Here is a 22272-nt window from a genome sequence, read left to right on the forward strand (position 1 = left end):
CTTAACGCTGCACATCAAAAAATGCTAAAAACTGGCTTTAGTTTGCAGATGGAATATATTCTGTAAATGCCAAGACATGCGGTTGTTTCCGTGGTGTAGTGGTTATCACATCCGCCTTACACGCGGAAGGTCCCCGGTTCGATACCTGGCGGAAACAGCTTGTTTACATTGGAAAGCCGCAGTCTGACTTTTGTGCATCACTGATAGGCGACAATGGGAGAAAAATGCTAGGAGTGTGAAGAAGGCGAGCGTGGTGTAGCATTCACGTGGTATCATACTGGTCAAAAGCGGGAAATTACTTTCACGGCTCCCGACATTGGCGTAAAACGTTTGAAATTGGCGTCCTATAACAATAGTTCTTAACAAGTTGTTCTACGGCCGCTGTTACAGTTTCTGAAATTTCTGGAATTTAATTCCTGCCTACTATCCATGGGTACATACTGCAAGGCACAAGTACAACTTGCACGACCATATGTCGCTATGTTTTTGATGTTGAGCCAGATGTACTCCTAAAGCCTGTGGTTTTGTGATGGGGAGCGCCCACGATAAATAAATGGTGGTTGGTACGCGTGGATGTTGACAATGTGGAAGGTCTACCTTTGGTTGTATTGCTGTTTTGGCTTATGTTATGTACAGTATATATGAAATTGTAGGCATCACTGGTATATGTCTTTAAATGACTGTAAAGTTTAGGATTGTCATTAAAACTACTTCTGTCTAGAATATTTATCGATTTATACAAGTGAAAAGTAATTTGTTGCCTGAGGGAAACAGTTTGCAGTAGAGGGTTATGAAGTTGTTTCTCGACTGTCGTTATATGTGTTTAATCTAGGTCTTACCAGCTCCTCTGGTACAAATTCCAGGCCACCGGAAATTTCGCGCTTTAATTTAGTGTGGAGCACAGACGTTCCACAGACATAAAGTTTACACCTTTGGTTAACACAGCACATCAAGGAATGCAACACACTGGCTTTGGTTTTCAGATTGAATGTATTCTGTAAATGCCCAGACATGCTTTACACGCGGAATATCCCCGGTTCGATCCCGGGCGGAAGCAGCTCTTTTTTATAGGAAAACCACTGCTTTTTTGTGCAACACTAATATGTGACAATGGTAGAAAAATATTAGATGTGTGAAAATGGCGAGCGGGGCCCATCGTTCACGTGCTATGATAATGGGAATCCACGGGAAGTTTCCTGCACGGCGGCCGTCGGCGGTGAAAAACGAATGAAATTGGCGTTCTATAACAATAGTTCCTTCGACCAGTTGTTCTAGGGCTTCTGTTATAGTATCTGAAGGTTCTACAATATCATTGCTCCTGTGGTCCATATTCCAGGGCACTGGAAGTTTCGCGCCCTACTTTAATTTCTAACAAATACATGTGCTTAACACTGCACATCCCCGAATGCTACAAAGTAGCTTTTGTTTAAATCTTGAATATATCCTCTAAGTGAGACTATGCTCGGTCGTTTCCGTGGTGTAGTGGTTATCACATCCGCCTAACACGCGGAAGGTCCCCGGTTCAATCCCGGGCGGGAACAGCCATTTTCATTGGAAAAACACTGTTTAATATTTGTGCAACACTGTAGGTGTGAAGAAGGCGAGAGTGGCCCAGCATTCACCTGGTATGATAATGGGCAAACACGGAGAGTTGCTCTCACGGCTGCCGACGGTGGTGTAAATCGTGTTATATTCGTGTTCAATTAGAATAGTTCCATTAACAAGTCGTGTTCGTCTGCTGTTTTAGTATCTGAATGTTCTATAATGTATTTGCTCATCCGGTCCTTATTCCATGGCACTGGATATAACGCGACCTACTTCAAGCTGTAAAAAAGGCATTTTAGACAGACAAACACATTTACACTTGTGCTTAGCACTGCAAATCAATGAATGCAACAAAGTTGCTTTAGTGAACAACATGAATGCATTCTGTAAATTGCAAATCAAGCAGTTTTTTGCATTGTGTAATGGTTAGCACATCCGTGTAACCCGTGGAAGGTCCGCGGTTATATGCTGGGCGGGGTGAACTAATTTCATATTGGAAAGTCACATTTTAAATTATATATTCTGAAACACAGATAGGTCTTATGGCGGCAATGGAAGATTAAAAGGCTAGGAGTGTGAATAAAGCAGGCGGGAAAGTAGTAATCCACGCGAAATTTTCATCAGGGTTCCGACATTGTCGAGATCTCACCAGCTCCCATTTTTAAAATTCCAGGTCGCCGGAAATTTCGAGCATTAATTTAATGTACAGTACATACGTTCCACAGACATGAAAGTTGACACGTTCGCTTAACGTTGCGCATCAAAAAATTCTCAATACTGGCTTTAGTTTGCAGATGGAATATATTCTGTAAATGCCAAGACATGCGGTTGTTTCCGTGGTGTAGTGGTTATCACATCCGCCTCACACGCGGAAGGTCCCCGGTTCGATACCGGCGGAAACAGCTTATTTACATTGGAAAACCGCAATCTGACTTTTGTGCATCACTGATAGGTGACAATGGGAGAAAAATGCTAGGAGTGTGAAGAAGGCGAGCGTGGTGTAGCATTCACGTGGTATCATCATCATCTGTTTACCCTCCAGGTTCGGTTTTTCCCTCGGACTTAGCGAGGGATCCCACCTCTACCGCCGCAAGGGCAGTGTCCTGGAGCTTCAGACTCTTGGTCGGGGGATACAACTGGGGAGTATGACCAGTACCTCGCCCAGGCGGCCTCACCTGCTATGCTGAACAGGGCCTTGTGGAGGGATGGGAAGATTGGACTGAATAGGCAAGGAAGAGGGAAGGAAGCGGCCGTGGCCTTAAGATAGGTACCATCCCGGCATTCGCCTGGAGGAGAAGTGGGAAACCACGGAAAACCACTTCCAGGATGGCTGAGATGGGAATCGAACCCACCTCTACTCAGTTGACCTCCCGAGGATGAGTGGACCACGTTCCAGCCCTCGTACCACTTTCAAATTTCGTGGCAGAGCCGGGAATCGAACCCGGACCTCCGGGGGTGGCAGATAATCACGCTAACCACTACACCACAGAGGCGGACTAGGTGGTATCATACTGGGGAAAAGCGGCAAATTACTTTCACGGCTCCCGACATTGGCGTAAAACGTTTGAAATTGGCGTCCTATAACAATAGTTCTTAACAACTTGTTCTACGGCCGCTGTTACAGTTCCTGAAATTTCTGGAATTTAATTCCTGCCTACTATCCATGGGTACATACTGCAAGGCGCAAGTAGAACTTGCACGACCATATGTCGCTATGTTTTTGATGTTGAGCCAGATGTACTGGAGCTTCAGACTCTTGGTCGGGGAATACTCCTAAAGCCTGTGGTTTTGTGATGGGGAGCGCCCACGATAAATAAACGGTGGTTGGTACGCGTGGATGTCGACAATGTTGAAGGTCTACCTTTGGCTTATGTTATGTACAGTATAAATGAAAATGTAGGCATCACTGGTATATGTCTTTAAATGCTTGTAAAGTTAAGATTGTCCATAAAACTATTTATCCATTTATCATCATCATCATCATCATCATCTGTTCGGCTTTTCCCTCGGACTCAGCGAGGGATCCCACCGCCTCAAGGGCAGTGTCCTGGAGCTTCAGACTCTTGGTCGGGGGATACAACTGGGGAGTATGACCAGTACTTCGCCCAGGCGGCCTCACCTGCTATGGTGAACAGGGGCCTTGCAGGGGGATGGGAAGATTGGAAGGGATAGGCAAGGATGAGGGAAGGAAGCTGCCGTGGCCTTAAGTTAGGTACCATCCAGTTATTCGCCTTCGAGGATGGCTGAGGTGGGAATCGAACCCACCTCTACTCAGGTGACCTCCCGAGGCTGAGTGGACCCCATTCCAGCCCTCGTACCACTTTTCAAATTTCGTGGCAGAGCCGGGAATCGAACCCGGGCCTCCGGGGGTGGTAGCTAATCACGCTAACCACTACACCACAGAGGCGGCCCTTATCCATTCATACAAGTGAAAAGTAATATGTTGCCTGAGAGAAACAGTTTGCAGTAGAGGGTTATGAAGTTGTTTTTCGACTGTCGTTATAAGTGTTTAATCTAGGTCTTACTAGCTCCTCTGGTACAAATTCCAGGCCACCGGAAATTTCGCGCTTTAATTTAGTGTGGAGCACAGACGTTCCACAGACATAAAGTTTACACCTTTGCTTAACACAGCACATCAAGGAATGCCACACACTGGCTTTGGTTTTCAGCTTGAATATATTCTGTAAATGCCCAGACATGTGGTTGTTTCCGTGGTGTAGTGGTTATCACATCCGCTTTACACGCGGAAGGTCCCCGGTTCGAGCCCGGGCGGAAACAGTTCTTTTTTACAGGAAAACCACTGCTTTTTTGTGCAACAATAATATGTGACAATGGTAGGAAAATACTAGATGTGTGGAAATGGCGAGCGGGGCCCATCGTTCACGTGCTATGATAATGGGAATCAAGGGGAAGTTTCCTGCACGGCAATCGTCGGCTGTGAAAAACGAATGAAATGGACGTTCTAGGGCTTCTGTTATAGTATCTGAAGGTTCTACAATATCATTGCTCCTGTGGTCCATATTCCAGGGCACTGGAAGTTTCGCGCCCTATTTTAATTTCTAACAAATCATCATCATCATCATCTGTTTACCCTCCAGGTTCGGCTTTTCCCTCGGACACAGCGAGGGATCCCACCTCTACCACCTCAAGGGCAGTGTCCTGGAGCTTCAGACTCTTGGTCGGGGATACAACTGGGGAGAATGACCAGTACCTCGCCCAGGCGGCCTCACCTGCTATGCTGAACAGGGGCCTTTTGGCGGGATGGGAAGATTTAAAGGGATAGGCAAGGAATAGGGAAGGAAGCGGCCGTGGCCTTATGTTAGGTACCATCCCGGCATTCGCCTGGAGGAGAAGTGGGAAACCACGGAAAACCACGTCCAGGATGGCTGAGGTGGGAATCGAACCCACCTCTACTCAGTTGACCTCCCGAGGCTGAGTGGACCCCGTTCCAGCCCTCATACCACTTTTCAAATTTCGTGGCAGAGCCGGGAATCGAACCAGGGCCTCCGGGGGTGGCAGCTAATCACGCTAACCACTACACCACAGAGGAGGATTTCCAACAAATACATGTGCTTAACACTGCACATCCCCGAATGCTACGAAGTAGCTTTTGTTTAAAGCTTGAATATATCCTGAAAGTGAAACTGTGCTCGGTCGTTTCCGTGGTGTAGTGGTTATCACGTCCGCCTAACACGCGGAAGGTCCCCGGTACAATCCCGGGCGGAAACAGCTATTTTCATTGGAAAAACACTGTCTAATTTTTGTGCAGCACTGTAGGTGTGAAGAAGGCGAGCGAGGCCCAGCATTCACCTGGTATGATAATGGGCAAACACGGAGAGTTGCTCTCACGGCTGCCGACGGTGGTGTAAATCGTGTTATATTCTTGTTCTATAAGAATAGTTCCATTAACAAGTCGTTTTCGTCTGCTGTTTTAGTATCTGAATGTTCTATAATGTATTTGCTCCTCCGATCTTTATTCCATGGCACTGGATATAACGCGACCTACTTCAAGCTGTAAAAAAGGCATTTTAGACAGACAAACACATTTACACTTGTGCTTAGCACTGCACATCAATGAATGCAACAAAGTTGCTTTAGTGAACAACATGAATGCATTCTGTAAATTGCAAATCAAGCAGTTTTTTGCATTGTGTAATGGTTAGCACATCCGTGTAACCCGTGGAAGGTCCGCGGTTATATGCTGGGCGGGGTGAACTAATTTCATATTGGAAAGTCATCATCATCATCATCATCATCATCTGTTTACCCTCCAGGTTCGGTTTTTCCCTCGGACTTAGCGAGGGATCCCACCTCTACCACCTCAAGGGCAGTGTCCTGGAGCTTCAGACTCTTGGTCGGGGGATACAACTGGGGAGTATGACCAGTACCTCGCCCAGGCGGCCTCACCTGCTATGCTGAAGAGGGGCCTTGTGGAGGGATGGGAAGATTGGAAGGGATAGGTAAGGAAGAGGGAAGGAAGCGGCCGTGGCCTTAAGTTAGGTACCATCCCGGCATTCGCCTGGAGGAGAAGTGGGAAACCACGGAAAACCACTTCCAGGATGGCTGAGGTGGGAATCGAACCCACCTCTACTCAGTTGACCTCCCGAGGCTGAGTGGACCCCGTTCCAGCCCTCGTACCACTTTTCAAATTTCGTGGCAGAGCCGGGAATCGAACCCGGACCTCCGGGGGTGGCAGCTAATCACGTTGGAAAGTCACATTTTAAATTATATATTCTGAAACACAGATAGGTCTTATGGCGGCAATGGAAGATTAAAAGGCTAGGAGTGTGAATAAAGCAGGCGGGAAAGTAGTAATCCACGCGAAATTTTCATCAGGGTTCCGACATTGTCGAGATCTCACCAGCTCCCATTTTTAAAATTCCAGGTCGCCGGAAATTTCGAGCATTAATTTAATGTACAGTACATACGTTCCACAGACATGAAAGTTGACACGTTCGCTTAACGTTGCGCATCAAAAAATTCTCAATACTGGCTTTAGTTTGCAGATGGAATATATTCTGTAAATGCCAAGACATGCGGTTGTTTCCGTGGTGTAGTGGTTATCACATCCGCCTCACACGCGGAAGGTCCCCGGTTCGATACCGGCGGAAACAGCTTATTTACATTGGAAAACCGCAATCTGACTTTTGTGCATCACTGATAGGTGACAATGGGAGAAAAATGCTAGGAGTGTGAAGAAGGCGAGCGTGGTGTAGCATTCACGTGGTATCATCATCATCTGTTTACCCTCCAGGTTCGGTTTTTCCCTCGGACTTAGCGAGGGATCCCACCTCTACCGCCGCAAGGGCAGTGTCCTGGAGCTTCAGACTCTTGGTCGGGGGATACAACTGGGGAGTATGACCAGTACCTCGCCCAGGCGGCCTCACCTGCTATGCTGAACAGGGCCTTGTGGAGGGATGGGAAGATTGGACTGAATAGGCAAGGAAGAGGGAAGGAAGCGGCCGTGGCCTTAAGATAGGTACCATCCCGGCATTCGCCTGGAGGAGAAGTGGGAAACCACGGAAAACCACTTCCAGGATGGCTGAGATGGGAATCGAACCCACCTCTACTCAGTTGACCTCCCGAGGATGAGTGGACCACGTTCCAGCCCTCGTACCACTTTCAAATTTCGTGGCAGAGCCGGGAATCGAACCCGGACCTCCGGGGGTGGCAGATAATCACGCTAACCACTACACCACAGAGGCGGACTAGGTGGTATCATACTGGGGAAAAGCGGCAAATTACTTTCACGGCTCCCGACATTGGCGTAAAACGTTTGAAATTGGCGTCCTATAACAATAGTTCTTAACAACTTGTTCTACGGCCGCTGTTACAGTTCCTGAAATTTCTGGAATTTAATTCCTGCCTACTATCCATGGGTACATACTGCAAGGCGCAAGTAGAACTTGCACGACCATATGTCGCTATGTTTTTGATGTTGAGCCAGATGTACTGGAGCTTCAGACTCTTGGTCGGGGAATACTCCTAAAGCCTGTGGTTTTGTGATGGGGAGCGCCCACGATAAATAAACGGTGGTTGGTACGCGTGGATGTCGACAATGTTGAAGGTCTACCTTTGGCTTATGTTATGTACAGTATAAATGAAAATGTAGGCATCACTGGTATATGTCTTTAAATGCTTGTAAAGTTAAGATTGTCCATAAAACTATTTATCCATTTATCATCATCATCATCATCATCATCTGTTCGGCTTTTCCCTCGGACTCAGCGAGGGATCCCACCGCCTCAAGGGCAGTGTCCTGGAGCTTCAGACTCTTGGTCGGGGGATACAACTGGGGAGTATGACCAGTACTTCGCCCAGGCGGCCTCACCTGCTATGGTGAACAGGGGCCTTGCAGGGGGATGGGAAGATTGGAAGGGATAGGCAAGGATGAGGGAAGGAAGCTGCCGTGGCCTTAAGTTAGGTACCATCCAGTTATTCGCCTTCGAGGATGGCTGAGGTGGGAATCGAACCCACCTCTACTCAGGTGACCTCCCGAGGCTGAGTGGACCCCATTCCAGCCCTCGTACCACTTTTCAAATTTCGTGGCAGAGCCGGGAATCGAACCCGGGCCTCCGGGGGTGGTAGCTAATCACGCTAACCACTACACCACAGAGGCGGCCCTTATCCATTCATACAAGTGAAAAGTAATATGTTGCCTGAGAGAAACAGTTTGCAGTAGAGGGTTATGAAGTTGTTTTTCGACTGTCGTTATAAGTGTTTAATCTAGGTCTTACTAGCTCCTCTGGTACAAATTCCAGGCCACCGGAAATTTCGCGCTTTAATTTAGTGTGGAGCACAGACGTTCCACAGACATAAAGTTTACACCTTTGCTTAACACAGCACATCAAGGAATGCCACACACTGGCTTTGGTTTTCAGCTTGAATATATTCTGTAAATGCCCAGACATGTGGTTGTTTCCGTGGTGTAGTGGTTATCACATCCGCTTTACACGCGGAAGGTCCCCGGTTCGAGCCCGGGCGGAAACAGTTCTTTTTTACAGGAAAACCACTGCTTTTTTGTGCAACAATAATATGTGACAATGGTAGGAAAATACTAGATGTGTGGAAATGGCGAGCGGGGCCCATCGTTCACGTGCTATGATAATGGGAATCAAGGGGAAGTTTCCTGCACGGCAATCGTCGGCTGTGAAAAACGAATGAAATGGACGTTCTAGGGCTTCTGTTATAGTATCTGAAGGTTCTACAATATCATTGCTCCTGTGGTCCATATTCCAGGGCACTGGAAGTTTCGCGCCCTATTTTAATTTCTAACAAATCATCATCATCATCATCTGTTTACCCTCCAGGTTCGGCTTTTCCCTCGGACACAGCGAGGGATCCCACCTCTACCACCTCAAGGGCAGTGTCCTGGAGCTTCAGACTCTTGGTCGGGGATACAACTGGGGAGAATGACCAGTACCTCGCCCAGGCGGCCTCACCTGCTATGCTGAACAGGGGCCTTTTGGCGGGATGGGAAGATTTAAAGGGATAGGCAAGGAATAGGGAAGGAAGCGGCCGTGGCCTTATGTTAGGTACCATCCCGGCATTCGCCTGGAGGAGAAGTGGGAAACCACGGAAAACCACGTCCAGGATGGCTGAGGTGGGAATCGAACCCACCTCTACTCAGTTGACCTCCCGAGGCTGAGTGGACCCCGTTCCAGCCCTCATACCACTTTTCAAATTTCGTGGCAGAGCCGGGAATCGAACCAGGGCCTCCGGGGGTGGCAGCTAATCACGCTAACCACTACACCACAGAGGAGGATTTCCAACAAATACATGTGCTTAACACTGCACATCCCCGAATGCTACGAAGTAGCTTTTGTTTAAAGCTTGAATATATCCTGAAAGTGAAACTGTGCTCGGTCGTTTCCGTGGTGTAGTGGTTATCACGTCCGCCTAACACGCGGAAGGTCCCCGGTTCAATCCCGGGCGGAAACAGCTATTTTCATTGGAAAAACACTGTCTAATTTTTGTGCAGCACTGTAGGTGTGAAGAAGGCGAGCGAGGCCCAGCATTCACCTGGTATGATAATGGGCAAACACGGAGAGTTGCTCTCACGGCTGCCGACGGTGGTGTAAATCGTGTTATATTCTTGTTCTATAAGAATAGTTCCATTAACAAGTCGTTTTCGTCTGCTGTTTTAGTATCTGAATGTTCTATAATGTATTTGCTCCTCCGATCTTTATTCCATGGCACTGGATATAACGCGACCTACTTCAAGCTGTAAAAAAGGCATTTTAGACAGACAAACACATTTACACTTGTGCTTAGCACTGCACATCAATGAATGCAACAAAGTTGCTTTAGTGAACAACATGAATGCATTCTGTAAATTGCAAATCAAGCAGTTTTTTGCATTGTGTAATGGTTAGCACATCCGTGTAACCCGTGGAAGGTCCGCGGTTATATGCTGGGCGGGGTGAACTAATTTCATATTGGAAAGTCATCATCATCATCATCATCATCATCTGTTTACCCTCCAGGTTCGGTTTTTCCCTCGGACTTAGCGAGGGATCCCACCTCTACCACCTCAAGGGCAGTGTCCTGGAGCTTCAGACTCTTGGTCGGGGGATACAACTGGGGAGTATGACCAGTACCTCGCCCAGGCGGCCTCACCTGCTATGCTGAAGAGGGGCCTTGTGGAGGGATGGGAAGATTGGAAGGGATAGGTAAGGAAGAGGGAAGGAAGCGGCCGTGGCCTTAAGTTAGGTACCATCCCGGCATTCGCCTGGAGGAGAAGTGGGAAACCACGGAAAACCACTTCCAGGATGGCTGAGGTGGGAATCGAACCCACCTCTACTCAGTTGACCTCCCGAGGCTGAGTGGACCCCGTTCCAGCCCTCGTACCACTTTTCAAATTTCGTGGCAGAGCCGGGAATCGAACCCGGACCTCCGGGGGTGGCAGCTAATCACGTTGGAAAGTCACATTTTAAATTATATATTCTGAAACACAGATAGGTCTTATGGCGGCAATGGAAGATTAAAAGGCTAGGAGTGTGAATAAAGCAGGCGGGAAAGTAGTAATCCACGCGAAATTTTCATCAGGGTTCCGACATTGTCTAGATCTCACTAGCTCCCATTTTTTAAATTCTAGGTCGCCGGAAATTTCGAGCATTAATTTAATGTGCAGTACATACGTTCCACAGACATGAAAGTTTACACGTTCGCTTAACGCTGCACATCAAACAATGCTCAAAACTGGCTTTAGTTTGCAGATTGAATATATTCTGTAAATGCCAAGACATGCGGTTGTTTCCGTGGTGTAGTGGTTATCACATCCGCCTCACACGCGGAATGTCCCCGGTTCGATACCGGGCGGAAACAGCTTATTTACATTGGAAAACCGCAGTCTGACTTTTGTGCATCACTGATAGGTGACAATGGGAGAAAAATGCTAGGAGTGTGAAGAAGGCGAGCGTGGTGTAGCATTCACGTGGTATCATCATCATCTGTTTACCCTCCAGGTTTGGTTTTTCCCTCGGACTTAGCGAGGGATCCCACCTCTACCGCCGCAAGGGCAGTGTCCTGGAGCTTCAGACTCTTGGTCGGGGGATACAACTGGGGAGTATGACCAGTACCTCGCCCAGGCGGCCTCACCTGCTATGCTGAACATGGCCTTGTAGGGGGATGGGAAGTTTGGAGGGAAGGAAGCGGCCGTGGCCTTATGTTAGGTACCATCCCGGCATTCGCCTGGAGGAGAAGTGGGAAACCACGGAAAACCACTTCCAGGATGGCTGAGGTGGGAATGGAACCCACCTCTACTCAGTTGACCTCCCGAGGCTGAGTGAACCCCGTTCCAGCCCTCGTACCACTTTTCAAATTTCGTGGCAGAGCCGGGAATCGAACCCGGACCTCCGGGTGTGGCAGCTAATCACTCTAACCACTACACCACAGAGGCGGCCAGAAAAATATTAGATGTGTGAAAATGGCGAGCGGGGCTCATCGTTCACGTGCTATGATAATGGGAATCCACGGGAAGTTTCCTGCACGGCGGCCGTCGGCGGTGAAAAACGAATGAAATTGGCGTTCTATAACAATAGTTCCTTCGACCAGTTGTTCTATTGCTTCTGTTATAGTATCTGAAGGTTCTACAATATCATTACTCCTGTGGTCCATATTCCAGGGCACTGGAAGTTTCGCGCCCTACTTTAATTTCTACCAAATACATGTGCTTAACACTGCACATCACCGAATGCTACAAAGTAGCTTTTGTTTAAAGCTTGAATATATCCTGTAAATGAGTCTATGCGCGGTTGTTTCCGTGGTGTAGTGGTTATCACATTCCCCTAACACGCGGAAGGTCCCCGGTTCAATCCCGGGCGGAAACAGCAATTTTCATTGGAAAAACACTGTCTAATTTTTGTGCAACACTGTAGGTGTGAAGAAGGCGAGCGAGGCCCAGCATTCACCTGGTATGATAATGGGCAAACACGGAGAGTTGCTCTCACGGCAGCCGACGGTGGTGTAAATCGTGTTATATTCTTGTTCTATAAGAATAGTTCCATTAACAAGTCGTTTTCGTCTGCTTTTTTGTATCTGAATGTTCTATAATGTATTTGCTCCTCCGGTCCTTATTCCATGGCACTGGATATAACGCGACCTACTTCAAGCTGTAAAAAAGGCATTTTAGACAGACAAACACATTTACACTTGTGCTTAGCACTGTACATCAATGAATGCAACAAAGTTGCTTTAGTGAACAACATGAATGCGTTCTGTAAATTGCAAAACAAGCAGTTTTTTGCATTGTGTAATGGTTAGCACATCCGTGTAACCCGTGGAAGGTCCGCGGTTATATGCTGGGCGGGGTGAACTAATTTCATATTGGAAAGTCACATTTTAAATTATATATTCTGAAACACAGATAGGTCTTATGGCGGCAATGGAAGATTAAAAGGCTAGGAGTGTGAATAAAGCAGGCGGGAAAGTAGTAATCCACGCGAAATTTTCATCAGGGTTCCGACATTGTCTAGATCTCACTAGCTCCCATTTTTAAAATTACAGGCCGCCGGAAATTTCGAGCATTAATTTAATGTGCAGTACATACGTTCCACAGACATGAAAGTTTACACGTTCGCTTAACGCTGCACATCAAAAAATGCTCAAAACTGGCTTTAGTTTGCAGATGGAATATATTCTGTAAATGCCAAGACATGCGGTTGTTTCCGTGGTGTAGTGGTTATCACATCCGCCTCACACGCGGACGGTCCCCGGTTCGATACCGGGCGGAAACAGCTTATTTACATTGGAAAACCGCTGTCTGATTTTTGTGCATTACTGATAGGCGACAATGGGAGAAAAATGCTAGGAGTGTGAAGAAGGCGAGCGTGGTGTAGCATTCACGTGGTATCATACTGGGGAAAAGCGGGAAATTACTTTCACGGCTCCCGACATTGGCGTAATACGTTTGAAATTGGCGTACTATAACAATAGTTCTTAACAAGTTGTTCTACGGCCGCTGTTACAGTTTCTGAAATTTCTGGAATTTAATTCCTGCCTACTATCCATGGGTACATACTGCAAGGCGCAAGTACATCTTGCACGACCATAGTCGCTATGTTTTTGATGTTGAGCCAGATGTACTCCTAAAGCCTGTGGTTTTGTGATGGGGAGCGCCCACGATAAATAAACGGTGGTTGGTAAGCGTGGATGCTGACTATGTGGACGGTCTACCTTTGGTTGTATTGCTGTTTTGTCTTATGTTATGTCTTATGTCCGCCTGTGTGGTGTAGTGGTTAGCGTGATACACATACACATTTGAGTGCAATTTTAATATTATGTTGGCAACACTGAACGCCCAATTGAGTTATTGTGAATGCTTGCTAGGGCTTGCTAGTAGGAACTACTTTCGTTGATCACCACAAATGGTTATTATTATTATTATTCAAAAATATCTTTTTTATTTTTGCCTCGATCCTTATTAGCATTATTAGGTGCATTTCTATTACACTGTCAGGGTATTCTATTGTGTGTGGACAACGGTAATATTTGTTCTGAGTTGTGGTCAATTTTCAGCGAAATATAATCATTTGGACGCTGAAATAAACCGATAATTTGGTATGAGGATAACGATATGAGGATTTATCAATGTATCTTTTATGTATATACTAGCAAGATACCCGTGCTTCGCTACGGTATTATACTGAAATTAAGAATTGAATGCTTATTGTTTTAGATATATAATCCGCCGAAATTCGCAGTCTGACTCGTTTTCTGCGAGAACCCACCAAAATTCCCGATCTGACTCGTTTTCTATTAGATTACGGCATGTTTCCTCCCATTTTTCAATCTTCTTTTCCAGCAATCGATTTCGTACTTCCGAGCTAGGCTCAGGTATTCCTCCCGGTCAGTTGGGTCCGTAAATCTTTGCCATCTTTTCCTATAATCATTTTTAATATGGATAAATCCTTCAGGAGATCCGGTGTGGTGTCATATTGGGTGCCTAGAAGGCACTGAACCCGCGGCCGGACTGCATTCTTAGTCATTACCCGTCCAGGAGCCGTTTCCAGCGCGGTCCGCACATTTGACGACGGTCCGGAACATTATTATTATTATTATTATTATTATTATTATTATTATTATTATTATTATTATGTGTTGCTGGAATGGATGATGACAGGAAAACCGGAGTATCCGGAGAAAAACCTGTCCCGCCTCCGTTTTGTCCAGCACGAATGTCACATGGAGTGAACGGGATTTGAACCACGGAACCCAGCTGTGAGAGGCCGGCGCGCTGCCGAGGATCCTTATAAGTATATTGAGAACAGTAAAATCAATTGGTCTCACCTCCTTCTACACCCCACCGCCGTTAAGTTTATTTACCGGCAACCCCCCCCCCCAAAAAAAAAATATTAAAAGAAGGCTTGTTTCTTATGTTTAAAGAAGATTTCAAACACCAATGTTCACGTCTATTACCTTCAGTTTTAAGATATAGGTATCCCCATAAAATTAATTTACTTTTTCACTTCATTTCACACTACTCCCCCCCCCCCCCAAGTGAATTTTCCCGCAAAAAATACTTGTTTCTTTAATAGTAAAGGATCTTCTAAATACCAATTATCACGACTCTAACTTCTTCAGTTTTTGATTTATGTGTCCTCATGAAAGGAATTCAACTCCTTTACACTCCCGCCCTCCAAGATGGTTTCCCCCCAAATCGCGTTTTTCTTTGTTTTTAAAGGAGATCCAAATACGAATGTTCACGTCTGTAACAACTTTAGTTTTTATTAGATGTATGTATTCTCATTCAATTAATTCAATTAATTTTTCAATTCTTTCACCCCCCCCCCTTCATTGGATTTTCCGAGAATACGTGTTTCTTTATTTTTAAAGCAGATTGCAAATATCAAATTTCACGTCTGTAACATCTTCATTTTTGAGATATCAGTAGCCTAATTAAAAGAATTCAACACCATTTTCAGTCACTTTAACCCCCCCCCCCCTCCACCCAAGTGGTATTTCCGAAAGCTAAAAATACACGTTTCTTTATGTTTAATAGAGATAAAAAATACCATTTTTCACTTCTGTAACATGTTAAGTTTTTTGAGATAAACTGTAAAAATTCTCATTTTAAAATTTCACCCCTTTTGAGTTCCCCTTAAGTGGAGTTTCCAAACACAAATCACCTATGTTTCTTTAGATTTACAGGAGATTACAAACACCCACTTTTTACGTCTGTAACATTTTACGTTTCCAAGATATTCTGTAGATATAGTCTTTCAAAAATTCACCCAATTTGTCACTCCTGTTTAACCGCCATCAATTGGATTTTCCAAAACTAAAAAATACGTGTTTCTTTATTTTTAAAGGAGATCCCATATACAAATTTTCAGCTCTGTAATATCTTTCGTTTCTGAGATATATGTATCCTCATTAAAGGCATTCAACCCATTTTTCACCCTTTTACATCCCTCCTATTGGGATTTACAGGAAACAAAAAATACGTTTTCCTTTATTTTTAGAGGAGATTCTAACTACCAATTTTTACATCTGTAAATTTTAAAGTTTTAAGATGTATACACACTCATTTAAAAATTTACCCTCCCCCCTTTTTACCCCCCAATATTTGGATTTTCCAAAAACGAAAAAAAACGTGTGTTTATTTATTTTTAAAGGAGATTCTAAATACCAATTTTCACATATATAACCTTTAAAAAATTTGAGATAGATACACTCATTTTAAAATATTACTCCCTTTTCACCCCCCCCCCTAAATTGGATTTTCCAGAAACAAAAAAATACGTCTTTCTTTGTTTTTAACGGAGATCCCAAACACCAATTTTCAGGTCTGTAATATCTTCAGTTTCTGATATATAAGTATCCTCATTAAAGGCATTCAACCACTTTTTAGCCCCTTTTCACTCCTCCTATTGCGATTTTCCGAAAACAAAAAAATACATGTTCCTTTATTTTTAATGAAGGTTCCAAATACCAATTTTTACATCTGCAAACTTTAAAAGTTTGGAGATATAGATTCACTCATTTTAAAATTCACCCCCTTTTCACCCTCCCATTAATTGGATTTTCCAAAAACAAAAAAATACGTGTTTCTTTATTTTTAAAAGAGATCCCAAACACCAATTTTCAGGTCTGTAATATCTTCAGTTTCTGATATATAAGTAGCCTCATTAAAGCCATTCAACCACTTTTTAGCCCCTTTTCACTCCTCCTATTGCGATTTTCCTAAAACAAAAAAATACGTGTTCCTTTATTTTTAATGAAGGTTCTAAATACCAATTTTTACATCTGCAAACTTTAAAAGTTTGGATATATAGATTCACTCATTTTAAAAATTCACCCCCTTTTCACCCTCCCATTAATTGGATTTTCCAAAAACAAAAAAATACGTGTTTCTTTATTTTTAAAAGAGATCAAAAGTACCAATTTTCAGGTCTGTAATATCTTCAGTTTCTGAGATATAGGTACCGGTATCCTGATTAAAGGCATTCAACCCATTTTTCCCCATTTTCACCCCTCCTATTGGGATTTTCTGAAAACAAAAAAATACCTGTTTCCTTATTTTTAAAGAAGATTCTAAATACCAATTTTTACATCTGTAAACTTTTAAAGTTTTGAGATATAGAGCAACTCATTTTAAAATTTCACCCCCGTTTTTACCCCCTTAGCGAAGGAATATCCAAAAATCCTCTCTTAGCGAGCACCTACGTCTTAATATGAATATATCCCCAAAATTTCATCTCTTTATGTCCAGTAGGTTTGGCTCGGCGATGATGAATCAGTCAGTCAGTCAGTCAGTCAGTCAGGACAAGTTATTTTATATATATAGATTAGCAATAATTTATGCACTAGGTTATTGTTTCTGGCCGTGTATCTCGCGTGGTGTACATAGTAGAGTAATTTAGAGTATATTTTATTTCAAGTGGGAGAGTATATTTCTCTCCGGATTAAGTTAAGTTAATTAGGATATACACTCGCATACATGGTGAAGCCAAGCTTTAGATTCTCATACAGCAACAACCCATGTCCGTCGCTTGAGTTACATGTTACTGAATTCTAAGGTTTAAAATTAATGTTTCGTGTACTTGGAAAGAAGGTATTTAAAATTATGAATTGCATATGAGAAGTCAGTAACACTTTCTTTCTGATCAATGTTATTATTATTATTATTATCATCACAAAACCTGTTTTGGAAGAATGATGTTTACGTCTTTACACAGTGAATCAGGTATTTCGTTGAATTATAATCTATCATGACAAATATTGTTTTATAAATGAAGAAAATTCAGTAAGCTCTATTAATGAAATTTTCGTTACCAATGGTATGTATTATGGTAAAATGAATGTTCTAAGGTACCAGATACGAACACATCATGGTTTATTAGGATGGTGGATTAATAGTAACTGTATTTCTATGTCAGGTTAAAATATTATTATTGTTATTATTATTATTATTATTGGTTCTTACTATTTAATATCTTACCAGTGTAATTCACAGGTTATTTGTAAGGCCTAATGAGTATAATATTAATCATCTGAGACAGTCAATTGTGGATTTAATGATTAATTCAATATTAACATTTTTATATTTTTTCTATCCAATTTATCTAATGATTTGTTATAAACAGTATTGAATTTGTTGTACAATTATTAATATTCTTAAGGATTTATTTAACGATAGCCACTAAAAATATTCATTAAATTATATTATTATTATTATTATTATTATTATTATTATTATTATTATTATTATTATTATTATTTTATTATTATTATTATTGCAATATTATTATTATTTCAATGCGTTACCAATTCATTTAATATTGTGGGGTTGGAAAATTATAGTCATAATATAAATGATCTATAACGGTCAGCTATATAATTAATTAATTAATTTGATTGCAATTTAATTAGTTAAAATTTTACAGTATTGGTTGTAAAAAAAATTTATTTTTTTATTTGGGGAGTTATTAATAACATTTCTGGACTATGTTTTACGGAGAATCATCATATTATTTCAGTTATTATTATTGTTAGTATTATTACTATTTTATCACATTTTCATTTTGGCTTTCCAAAATTTTATACAGGCATTTGTGATACATTGTGGAGACATTTTTGAGTTCTTTTAAACAGTTATAAGGCATTTCAGTAATATCATTAAGTTTATTAGTTAATTATTATCAACCTGTTTATTTATTTACATATCTTAGAAATATTTGTTATTATCTTGTTATTTCCATAGATGACAAATAGTAATCCGACGATTAACTGGTGTTAGCCACAATTAATTTCATTCACATCAGTACTTTTATTATTACTATCATTATTATTAATATTATTACCATTATTATTATTATTATTATTAATATTAGATTATTATTATTATTATTATTATTGTTGTTGTTATTTATTGATCCACATCTTATATGAACGCTACTATTCTGGTAATGTGTACAGTTACACTGATATCAAAAAATTTGATAAACAAATCTGGTAATTATTATTTGATATAAAAATTAAATAATGAATTATTAAAAATTTTGAAATTAATAAATGAAGTGGTCATGTGTGTTATTAAGAATTTTTTTTATTTGTACAGTCTCATAATGTAATGACATGCTATTAACAAAATTTATTTCACATTTTTATAAAATTATCTTCACTTTTTTGATTTTATCAATAAAATTTTATATACACACTTAAATTGAAATCAGTCTGTGTCATAATTAACATTGTGAGTAATTTTTTCCTTAAGCACTGTCCCTATGCATCCCTATTCGACGACGGGGGACTGATCGCGCCTGAGAAGAGGTTCTCATACACCTTCGGTTAGTATTTTTTTTTTTAGGGCAGACGAGGCAAGATTGACATCCCGTCAATTCCGAAGGAGATCTGCAAGGGTGCATAGGTAGATAGTAGAATAAAGTTTTTATGGCGGCCCAAACGCTGAGCCAGACTGTTGTCTACAGGTACAATGGTAAGTCAATGTTAGGATTATTTAAATGACCAGACTGAAACTTAGAACACTGTGTAAAAGGCAGAATTTCATATATGTGTTACATATTGAGTATATGCTAATAATATTTATTTTTATGTAAAAAATGGGACATTTGTTGTTGTTGTTGTTGTAGTCAAACAGTGCTCAAGGACGAAATTACTAGGAACTTAACAGAAAGCTTAGAGAGTAGTCAAACAGTGCTCAAGGACGAAATTACTAGGAACTTAACAGAAAGCTTAGAGAGTAGTCAAACAGTGCTCAAGGACGAAATTACTAATAGTTTTTCCGAAAAACAAGAGGATACGCGGGCTATGTTGGAGACACTTGATGGTAAAATTGTTAGTAGTCAGGGCGAACTGAGAAAGGAATTCCTAGACAATCAAAAAAATTTGTTAAAGCTCTGTGAGTCAAATAGGGCACACACTAAGCAGGAGTTGCATAATTTAGCCGTTGCACATAAGCAATTAATTAAACAGATAGGCGATATAAGCATCTCATTTACAAATAGTTTACAAGAGACCAAAGAAGAGGTGCAAGCTCAGTGTGAAAAGATGTCACAAAAGATCGTTATGGTCGAAGATAGGGTCAATCAGGTTGAGAGGAGACACGTGATAACCTTACGGCGGTTAGTACTAAAGTGCAAGAAACCATGCAAAGGTTGGACCAGGGCTTTAAAACAGTCGAGGCCAACCGGGTAGCAGACCAGGAAAGGGTGACACAGCAATTCGCTGGCATGAAAGAAGATATAGTTGAATGGCAGGTGGACATGAACAGTAAATGGGAGCGGTTAGATAAAGGTTTGGTCACTAGTGAAGAAGGGGTTAGAGAAGAAATGAAAGAAGTTCTGAATAATGAGGTACACCAATTGCAAGTACAAAGTGATAACTTAGCAACATTGGTAAAATTCATAACAGAGGACCAAGCCGAAATCAAGAAACAGTTAGCTCAAACCACGACAACACAGAAGATGGCAGATACTAATCCTTTCCGGGATGTGTTGATAAACAGAGAATCCAGTACTCCATTAACTTCGGTTGAAGGTGGGCAGACAGTGGCCACACCGGCGAATCTTATCAACGTACTTAAGATTACAGATGAACAACAGCGAAAGTTTAACGGAAGTGGCTCGTTAACTCCGAAGATGTTTCTGCGAGATCTTAAGGCCTACTTTAAGGAGATGCAAATACCTGAAGAAAAGAGGTTAAGAATCGCAGAAAGATATCTCGAGGGTTCTCCCAAAAACTGGTTTATCGGTTTCAGATTCTTATTTGAAACTTTCGAAGATTTTGAAAAAGCATTTCTGAATCGCTTTTGGGGGAGTGACGCACAGCAGAATTTACGGCTTGAGTTGTACTCAAGGAAGTACAATTCTAGCATGCCCACGCGATACAGTGACTATTTTTACATCAGCTGGTCAAGATGAAGGAGCTAGATAACCCTCCGTGTCAGCAGGAGTTGGTACAAGCTATAGTGAAGCAGTTTCCTCCGGATGTACAGCGAATGATGATCACAGCCAAAGTACAAAGTCCTGAGGAAGCTGAAGGAATTTTGCGACAGCTGGATAATACTATAAACATGAGCACGCCGAGGCAAGCTAAGGGTACAGAGCACAGGGCATTTGTAATCGACGCTGTGAAGTCCAACGGTAAACAGGATAATAAAGGACAAGATACTGGTGCAATTCCAAGACGACTACCAAATGAAAGGAAAACATCAAGTGGTCGAGAATTCTATGAACATCGACAGTATCAGCAAAATTATAACTATCCAAGATCATATCCAAGAAGATACTGGAATAAGGATCAAAGTAGATATCAAAGTAGAAACAGAAGTCGGCCATATCAGAGATATAATCAGAGAGAAAGGTGGAATGATCATCAGACGCAGAGATATGGTTATAGGGATCCTGAATAGCGCAACTACGAAAAGAAGAGATATGTGCAGGAACTACGAGAGCAGCAGCAAGAACAACAGAAATGGAAACAAGCTTTGGATAGGCAAGATTTGAATCCCGATCTCACTGGAGCGGAAAGTATTGAGTTTCAGCGAGCAAGGGAGCAGGAAGGTCCACGTCAACAGTCACTAAATCCAATGGCTCAATCTTACCCACCTGGGGGTAACAATCAAGAAAAAACCGCCAAATTTGAATTGATAACTCCATCTAAACAGAAGGATACTGGCTTGATTGATGAAAATGCAAATGAATGGGTGGTAGCACAAGTAGACTCTTGGGTTGTTGAACCATCCGACCTGCTAGAAGACGCAATCAAAAGGGAAGCAACACAAGTTAGGAAACTACTTGTTATTAATTTTCGGATACATGGCATGCAGGCAAGGGCATTGGCTGATACCGGCGCCACTATTAGCATTATTTCTAGAACGTTATTTGATGATTTGAAAGAAAGGCATAACCTACCAGAAATACCAGTATCGGCCGTAAAAATTAGAGGAATTGTGCCAGACAAAACTACAACTTGCAAGTCACAAACACTTTTAGATATTCAGGTTGGGAACTCATCCTTCACACATCCGTTTGTCATTATGTCGCGGATGAATTATAACGTCATCCTGGGAGCAGACTTCTTAAGGGAAACTAATGCTGTGGTAGACTTGGCACGCAACATTATCAAATTTCGCAAAGTAGATGGCAATGAACATATTGAACCCTTTAGGTCCATATAGAGGGATACCTACCTTTCTTACCTATCAGTAAAGCTCATGAGATCTGTCTCTTGGGTCGTATCGGGTTCTTCGTCACTTGCTGAGGTAAAGGTAGGGTTCAGTAATTCTAATCTATCTACTGGAATGAAAGGTCTGTTTAAAAGATTCCTATTTATTCAGGAAAATTCTGAAGCATTCTGATATTTCACCGGTATCATAGAAGTCAATTGTGTCCACTGGACACCACAATCATTTTTACATAAACGTCAGAACACTGGTGTGAGACTTTAACGTAACTGCCTGACGGGCATTCATACTACAAACCATTGTCTCAATTATTAATTATTTAAGAAAGGAAAGTCTGGAAATCCTTAAATTCGGCTTCCATGTGAGACCACATGCACCATCATAGTGATTCGTTATGGTCCAGCCCTCGTAACACGAACTCTGGACTCTGGGTAAAATCAAGGCAGTCCAATTGGTGTGTGCCACACAGTGGTTCTACGGCATGGACCCTTAATTGAATCGATGTGACCTGCGTCTATGTCATGGACCGACATCTAATCTCCTAAGTTACTTTAAAGTCATTGTGGATGATGACCGCA

At 42.3% G+C, this 22272-nt stretch overlaps 11 non-coding genes across 11 annotated transcripts; all 11 read left to right on the forward strand.

Annotated features, from left to right (window-relative positions):
* The first annotated feature begins 84 nt into the window (after positions 1-84).
* On the forward strand, positions 85-157 carry TRNAV-UAC (transfer RNA valine (anticodon CAC)). The gene has a single exon. It is a non-coding gene; the product is annotated as a tRNA-Val (tRNA).
* Positions 158-1468: 1311 nt separating this feature from the next.
* On the forward strand, positions 1469-1541 carry TRNAV-AAC (transfer RNA valine (anticodon AAC)). Its single transcript has one exon. It is a non-coding gene; the product is annotated as a tRNA-Val (tRNA).
* Positions 1542-2375: 834 nt separating this feature from the next.
* Positions 2376-2447, forward strand: TRNAV-CAC (transfer RNA valine (anticodon CAC)). The gene has a single exon. It is a non-coding gene; the product is annotated as a tRNA-Val (tRNA).
* Positions 2448-4250: 1803 nt separating this feature from the next.
* Positions 4251-4323, forward strand: TRNAV-UAC (transfer RNA valine (anticodon UAC)). The gene has a single exon. It is a non-coding gene; the product is annotated as a tRNA-Val (tRNA).
* An 878-nt stretch (positions 4324-5201) lies between these two features.
* On the forward strand, positions 5202-5274 carry TRNAV-AAC (transfer RNA valine (anticodon AAC)). The gene has a single exon. It is a non-coding gene; the product is annotated as a tRNA-Val (tRNA).
* Positions 5275-6587: 1313 nt separating this feature from the next.
* Positions 6588-6659, forward strand: TRNAV-CAC (transfer RNA valine (anticodon CAC)). Its single transcript has one exon. It is a non-coding gene; the product is annotated as a tRNA-Val (tRNA).
* Positions 6660-8462: 1803 nt separating this feature from the next.
* TRNAV-UAC (transfer RNA valine (anticodon UAC)) lies at positions 8463-8535 on the forward strand. Its single transcript has one exon. It is a non-coding gene; the product is annotated as a tRNA-Val (tRNA).
* An 878-nt stretch (positions 8536-9413) lies between these two features.
* TRNAV-AAC (transfer RNA valine (anticodon AAC)) lies at positions 9414-9486 on the forward strand. Its single transcript has one exon. It is a non-coding gene; the product is annotated as a tRNA-Val (tRNA).
* Positions 9487-10799: 1313 nt separating this feature from the next.
* TRNAV-CAC (transfer RNA valine (anticodon CAC)) lies at positions 10800-10872 on the forward strand. The gene has a single exon. It is a non-coding gene; the product is annotated as a tRNA-Val (tRNA).
* A 931-nt stretch (positions 10873-11803) lies between these two features.
* On the forward strand, positions 11804-11876 carry TRNAV-AAC (transfer RNA valine (anticodon AAC)). Its single transcript has one exon. It is a non-coding gene; the product is annotated as a tRNA-Val (tRNA).
* Positions 11877-12709: 833 nt separating this feature from the next.
* On the forward strand, positions 12710-12782 carry TRNAV-CAC (transfer RNA valine (anticodon CAC)). Its single transcript has one exon. It is a non-coding gene; the product is annotated as a tRNA-Val (tRNA).
* Positions 12783-22272: the final 9490 nt, after the last annotated feature.

The sequence above is a fragment of the Anabrus simplex genome, chromosome 3, assembly GCF_040414725.1.
Source record: "Anabrus simplex isolate iqAnaSimp1 chromosome 3, ASM4041472v1, whole genome shotgun sequence".
NCBI classification, from domain to species: Eukaryota; Metazoa; Arthropoda; class Insecta; order Orthoptera; family Tettigoniidae; genus Anabrus; species Anabrus simplex.